At 31.5% G+C, this 8020-nt stretch overlaps 1 long non-coding RNA gene across 1 annotated transcript; it reads left to right on the top strand.

Annotated features, from left to right (window-relative positions):
* Positions 1 to 483: 483 nt before the first annotated feature.
* LOC127150239 (uncharacterized) lies at positions 484 to 1653 on the top strand. Its single transcript, XR_007822411.1, has 2 exons — positions 484 to 768; positions 1196 to 1653. It is a non-coding gene; the product is annotated as an uncharacterized LOC127150239 (long non-coding RNA).
* Positions 1654 to 8020: the final 6367 nt, after the last annotated feature.

Here is an 8020-nt window from a genome sequence, read left to right on the forward strand (position 1 = left end):
TATGTCTTGGTCGTAGGCTGATTATTCTTAGAAAGAGGTTTGATCCCTTATTTGAGTCTCATGGCTGATTATTGGAGGAGCATTACTGCCTACGGCTGATTCTATTGGGAGTCTTCTGGCTTATTATCCTATTTGCTCACTCTAGAATTTATATGTAGTCGAGCTACTTCACACCCTCAAATCAAGCTAGACTCCGCTCCCTTGGCTCTCACCTTTGTCTCGTACTATACAAAGATAATAAGAAAAGTCCAGGTTGATTTCATTCTTTGAATGATAGGCTTTCTTCTGACTAGTAATCCTATTGTGAGTTTTTTCTTATTAGATATGCTTTCCATTTATGGAACTGAAACTGATTGACCTTTCCTTTAATCGTTTTGAGCCTCTAATTTGATTGATTGGTCTTTCCTTTCTCCTCGAGAAACTGATGGGTGAGGCATGACTACTATTTGTTCATTACTTTTTTGATGCAAGAACTTCAAGAGTGCTCCAACTAGGAAGAAAAAAGAAGATGAATGAACCCCACTAACCCCTTTGTAGCTTCCTTCGCCCCAGTCAGATAGGGGATGAGATCTTAAGTCAGAAGCTTTTCTATGTGCTTTCAAATAATAAGGAAGACGAAAGTCAGGCAAGGCGGAGTGGGGTCAAGTCCCTTGCCTACGTCTTCCTCTTGTTGAAAAGCTACATAGGAGTCCTCCTCTGATTTATGAATGTTCATTGATTGCGCTCCCGTCCTTTTGCATCAAAATAGAAGTTTGCTTTTCTTATTTAGTAGGCTTTCTTTTTCTGTCTTTTGTGCATATTGATTCCTCAAGAACCCAAGACATTGATAATATTTTTTTTAATTTAAATTTCTACGTGGTCTTCATTTGTATACATTTTAATAGTTTTGTCAAAAAATTCAAAATTTTTTTATTGCCTTTCTTCTTCCAATATGAAAAATTTAGATGAATATTTCTAAATAACTAAATAATTAGATGAATCATTTTTAATAATGACGCGTAATTGAAAAATTAAATTATTTTTAATAACTATATTACATTCATTTAATTGATAAAAGAAAGTCAATGTGTTCCATAACCCGGACTTCGTCAATTTCGAGCTGGTTGTAGACATCGACTCTTAACTTTATATTCTTCTGGCTCCTCTTGGTTCTTTAGTTTTTATTGGTACTCTTGTCGATATGATACCTTTGCAGGTGCTTCATGATACAGATATTTGTTATATTCTTCATAGCCACGTCCGTGTCCATGCATGTAAGAAGTTGATAGACCGACATCCATGTATGAAGATGATGGATTGACCCCTGAATCATAATATCCTGCTCCAAATGCTACCATCATCATCATTGGACTACCATAACCAGTTTGGCTTTGTGTCTGTGTCGTAGGAGGCACTTCTTCCATATTATGATAATCTTCATCGAGTTCAACTTCTTCCACTCGAACACGTCCCTAATGAACGGGTGGAGGTACAATAGGTAGATCGTACATATTATGTATCTCCTCCATGTATCTCTCATTATTATTGCATATATCAAGGACTTGTTATGGATCATCTGCAACATCACAAAGTCTTGCGTTGTTCGATCTCTTTGAATTGTAAAAAAAACTAAAAATATTTAATTGAGTAAATAATTTAAGTAATTATACAAGATGTAAATATGTACCATATGACCCACGGCTGCTCCTAGTCGAGTGATGTAGAGCCTCATAACATTATTATACTAGTTTGATGTATTCTTGAGTCGTACCCATATCAAATTGCTGAATCGAGACTCCTATTGCCATAAATCTTCAAGAGATCGCCATCGTACTACCAAATATGCAACATTGTCTGATCAATTTGTAACTCTCAAGTCAATGTTATGTAGAAGTGACTCAATATTACATATTAGTGGGATATTTTGTTTAAGGTCGAACTGTCTGAGCACTCTATCAAAATGATGACACTCACCGATATAGAAAGATATGAGAGGACTGATGGTAATGAATCTAAAACCCTTCAATTTAACCAAATCTAACAACAATTAAAATAATAACGATAATAAAATTAAAAAAAAAATACTCTCTTCACCGATGGGGGAGATCTAGAGGAGAAGTTTTTGGTGGGGACTTCACCGAAGGAGATTTTAAATGAGGAAGAAAATTTAGGCACTACTTCATTGGAAGAGATTTAAAAAAGAAGAAAGCACAAGACTTAATTGTTGACAGGCAGCAGAGAATCTGATGGAATGGCGGTGAAAGACTTTAGGTAGGCATGAGATTCGCGAAAGACTCTTCAGGCAGGGTGAACCAACATGACGAGTAAGTTATTTGTCTGGTTTTCAAAACCAGACATCCATCATTTCTTTTTCTTTATTAATAGGTCTAGTTTTGAAAACGGGACCTATGTATTTTTATAGATCTTTGTGTGGTGTCTTTCTTTTATCTCTCTCTTTTTTTTTTTTAATATTGAACACCGGACCTATTAAAATCTACGATATTATAATAAATATTTTAAAAACTACAATAAATTTCTAAATATTTTGTTTGATTTAAAATATCTAAATAAAATGTCCTTACAAAACTGATGGGTTCAGCAATCTTGCCAACGTGAATAGCTGCGTTTTGGGATGATTATTTACGAGAGGCCCTAATGGTCAACTACAAGATTTTGGAGGAAGAAGGAAGGTTGGTTTTGGAGGAGGCAATGGTTGAGACTTCAAGCACTTCCCATAATGGTTTTCGTTTATTTAAAATGAACCGTTTATAGGAGTCAAATGGTGGAGTGGAACCATGTTTTGGGCTATAAGATCCTTTGGGTTGTATTTTGTTGTAATATCAATAGTTAATTAGATACATCAACAATAGACTCTGCGAGTTAATTAGATACAATCAATAGTTAATTAGGCTGGTTCGGTAGAAAGCCCAAAAAAGTATAGCAACTACAAATCTTCTATTTCAAAGAATGGAAAGGTTTCTTAGGCCCAAATTCATTTTTCTTTCACATATTTGATGTTAAAAATGATTTTTGAACATCGAGTTGAAAGACATTCGTGGGTGGAGTTGATTCAATAAAAATCACTCCAAAAATTCTCTAATTTCTTTCCTTCATTGAAATTGTATCATTATTGTTTTGTAATTTTACATAACTATAAGAAAAACAAAATATGAAATTTTAGTCACATTATTTGGAATAAGTTCAATTTTGGGTCTTATCATTTATTATTAGAATTTCAAGTTTTATAGGATTTAACAAAAACTATAGGGACTAAGTATCAAATTAACTTTTAAGTTTTGATCTTATTTCATAGTGATCAAACTTAGAGTTTAACCCAATTTAATATAAAATACATTACATAATACGTATTTTAATTTTGTATAACATGACATATTATATATATATATATATATATATAAAAGTGTCGTTTTCCCTGACTAATATTATTTTGCATTTTAAATTTTAGAAAATGCAAAAAATTCAACAAAAAAATATAAAACAAATTCTTATTTTTCTTTTTCTTTGTACTCGAAAACATGTTTGGTTTCAATATGTTTAAATTAAAACAAATTTATTTCAAAATTCAAAGTTTGTGTTTGGTTGTGAATTTGAAAAATACAACAACGTATCTCATGTTCATCATGTTTTAAAACGAAATTAAAAAATAACAATTTATTGTTTTTGAAAATGGATTATATATTTTAAGAGCTGTTTTTTTAATAGTTTTAAAAAATAAGTATACCAATAATGTTTTAATTTAGTTGGCTATCCTAGTATTTTTTTCTAAAAAATATAATAATAAAAATAAATCACAAACCAATGGGGTCTAACACTTTATATTAAGCGTAATTTAATTAATAAAAATGTATGATTAAAACTGAAATATGAGATTAAAGATGGGGGACTACCATCTTATTTCTTTCTCAAATTGTATAAGAATGACATTAATGAGAAGAATTATATATTATTGAAAAGATCAAATTTATCATAAGTAAAAATTTAGGGTTTAATATTGGTGTAATTAGGAAGTCTAAAAATGGGATCCAGTAAGGATGCCATATTCATAAAGAAGTTAGTGGGGGAAGAAGATGTGATTAATTTCCTAATAAGGAGAAGATGGAACAAAAAGTGAGGATGATTGGGACCAAACAAATTAGGAAATAAAGGAAAAATAATTGAAGTGAACCCCCACCCCCCACCCCCCCCCCCCCCCCCCCAAAAAAAAAAAAAGAAAAAAAAAAGAAAAAAAGAGTGATTGGATTGCTCTTATAGCAAGCAAATTGATGAAACAAATTCATTGCTTTGCTCAAATTTCATTATACGATTCTCTCTCTCTCTCTCTCTCTCTCTCTCTCTCTCTCTCTCTCTCTCTTATATATATATATATTGTTTAGAAACTTTGGCATTAAAATCAAATTAGTGAAGTTGAAGATAGGAATATTTGCAACAAAGTTATGATATTTAGTTGAGTTGAGATCTCGAAAGTTTATTTTTGCACTTTGAATGGATATCTAACAATAAGAAAGGACTAAGAAATCGTGATTGGTTCTCCACTTGTATAATAACATACAATAGTACATTTAGGAATTATGGTTTGTTTTTCTATAATTAGTTACTATGGACTTTATTTTTTTACTTGGTTAAGTGTTTCCATTTTTATCATTAACTTCTGCTTCTATCCATTTTCCAATTTTTGGATTTAAGATTTAAATTTAAGTTATATAATTTCTTTAAAAAAAAAAAACAAAAAAACAAAAAGAAATGGTTGCTTTAATTATGATACAATATGTTTGTTTGAGAAGCAACATGAAACCCATTTATGGTATGAATTCATTAAATTAGCTACAAATGCTTACTATGAAATTAAGGATACTACAGAGATAAATATATCATTGGAGTTGAACTTCTGTTGGAAATTTTTTATATCTATAAATATATGTTGATTTAATGGTCAATTCTATATACCTTTACTTTATGTTTGGGGTTAGTTTTTATCAGTATTAACTTGTCTGTGTATTCTTTTTTCATGCAAGTGGTAGTGTTTTTAGACTTATATACTTTTTTTTTTTTTTTATTTGGTTGAATTAGTGGGTCAATGTACCCAAAATTTTAATATTACAGCATCTTAAAAACCCCCACCTGTAAGATCAAGTAAAATAACTATTTGGTAAATTTCAATAGCAACTAAAGGAGGTATGAGATTTTCTGTGGAGTTGATATGGAAAGCAGTAGATTCTACAAATAACCAAATTGAAAAAGTGATTTGTCATAAAATTATTTATGATTAGTTTACTCAAACACCATTGGACATAATAACTACATGACCTCTAATACCATATTTAGGCAATGAAATCAACCACTCATCTATTTTATAAGGTATAATGTAAGTTCCTTTGGTTTTTTCAATGAGATTCTTATCGACTTGGACCCAACCCAACCATAATCAAACATGAAAAATACAATCCAACTCAATCTTTGCAACTTAGATTGAGTAGTTCGAGTTGTTTAAGATGTTGTGTTATTTAAACACTCCTACTATTTTTTGTGAAATGTGTATTCTCACTGGATAATAAAGTTAGTCCATGTATTTTTATTAAAATCTTATATCTAATCAAAATTAAATTTTATAAAAAATAATTAAATGAAAATAATAATTTTCCTAGAAAACACGGTGAAATATATTTATAAATGTAAAATTAAGATTTTAGGAGTAATTACATTATTTTCCTTATTGAATAAGTTGGTGTAATGGATTAAGTTCGAATATATAGTCTAAATAGTCTATAGTATATGAATAAAGGTTAGGCGCATTATTAAAAAAAACTATGATGCGACCCCTGCTTTGTAGTTAGTACAAGTAAGATAATCCAAAATCGTTCATGTAGAGACATGAAAGTGGGGGCATCCTATGTAAAGGGTTTACATAAGACTAAACCATGAAATAGTCACTTTTATGTTATAACGTCGTTTACTGTTCAAAACTGACTATCTCGATTATTGATGACCTAGGTAACTTAATCTTAATCCTGAGCTAACTGTGAACTTTTATTCACACGAGATTATCCTTAGATCTGCATAGGTGAGGGCAACTCATTAGTTTTGGTCCAATAAGCCTTCTATTTTACGAGTAAGATCAGGTGGATAGTTGGAAACATAGAATGCAAGACGGAATTCACTCCTACTCGATTTAGGGTTAGTAGATAGGTTGTTTCCTTAAGGACTGAATCAAAGTCTTGAATAAGGGTCCCACCCTCTCATTGGCCTGAGAGGGATTCAGTTTATAGGTTGGACCTTAAACCAATTGTTCAAAAGTGGATCAGTGGGACTTAAGAAACAAGATGTAGTCTTTGGGGTAAAATAGTATTTTTGACTAGATGAGCTTACGAACAACCTATGAAGGATTAACTTACCGGTCATGATTATATCAAATGGATAAAAGTACATCTATAGTGAGGGGAGTGCAACTACGAGACTTTAGTGGAATGAATCGTTAGTTATAAAATGTTAATTAGCTTGTTATAAAAGAGTTTAGCTAGTTAATCTCGGATTGTTGGAGTCCATGATCTATATATCCATTAGGTTCCTCTACTAGCTTATACGGAATAAACTTAGAACAGTATCATAGAATGAGTCGAATTGTTCGAATTAAACGAGGAGAGAGAAACCAACAAGTATATGTGATATAGCCATTGAATTTTAGATTACAGATAGAGCTTTATGTTTAAATGGGATTTCAACATTAAAGATATGAATGCGGATTCATACTTGGAAGCTCGAAAAAGATGGAAATAGTCAAAGTTGTAAAAAGTCAAAATGTTAACTTCTGACTTTGAAAAGTCAAACTTTTGTAAACAATATATTCAAATGTAATTTAAATCTTGAGAAAATGAATGAGGATTCATGCTCGGGAGGTCGAAATTAGTCAAGAAGGTCAAAATGGTAAAAAGTCAAAATGTTGACTTTTAACTTTGACTAGAAAGGTTAAATGACTATTTTGCCCCTTGACCAAAGTTAGTAGAAAAATCCAACATTTTGTTGGATAATCCCACTTACTCTTAGTGGGCTAAGTGGAGGCTCATGGTGATGACAGCAAGCCCACTAAGAGAAAATGGAATGGTAAATAAATCCACTAATGGTTAGTGGATTGTGAGGTGTTGAGCTTTGGTGATACAATTACATGCAATTTTTGCATGTAATTTGTTTATAAAAGGATAGTTTTTTCAATTTTTGAAAAAATTTTGTCCACTTTGTTTTTCAAAAAAGTTTTTCCCAATTACTTTTCTATAATTTCCATCACTCTCTCTCACTCAAATCCTTATTCCTTCGGGTCCCATAACCCGATTCTTTGTACAGAGGATAGTAGGTGACTACTAGTGGTGGTTCAAGTTTGTTATCGAGGTGTAAAATTTCCCTTAAACCTTAATTTCTTTTAGTTTAGGGTTGCATATTAATTAAGTGCAATGAAGGTGTTTTTCAATTATTTTTTTCATGCGCATGTCTATTTTCTTTCAATGAAATTTTTTATCAACGCACTTTAAATTTGTTAGATTAACCCATTTTATCATTTACAAAGTACTCTTTTCGATCTCAATCAGGATGTTGGTCAGCTTATTATTGAGTATCTAGAAGTTCACCAACCTATATGGAATCAACTTGATCGTCACACCCCTCCCCAAAAGATGGGACCTAAAAGAGGTGTGTTGCCAAGACTTTCAATGTGTATCACTCAGCGTGACAAATGTTGAACGCCTAATAAGCAGAACTACTTTTTAAACCAGACTCAACACAAAGCTTTGACTTTGAACTCAAGAGACTTTCAAAACATAGTACAATGGAAATAACTTAAACAAGCACCTTAACTCTCAACTTAGCTTAGCTTTATGCAAGCTCTTTAAGTACTAAGCAATAAGCACATAACAATGCAGTGAAAAATAGAGTAGTCAACTTCAATTATAACTAATAAGCAAGACATCTTTCATTACTCAGACCAATGCTTTACATTTACGCTTTCCTTATTTTCTTAGTACAATGATAGATCTTA

Source organism: Cucumis melo, chromosome 7 (genome assembly GCF_025177605.1).
Source record: "Cucumis melo cultivar AY chromosome 7, USDA_Cmelo_AY_1.0, whole genome shotgun sequence".
NCBI classification, from domain to species: domain Eukaryota; kingdom Viridiplantae; phylum Streptophyta; class Magnoliopsida; order Cucurbitales; family Cucurbitaceae; genus Cucumis; species Cucumis melo.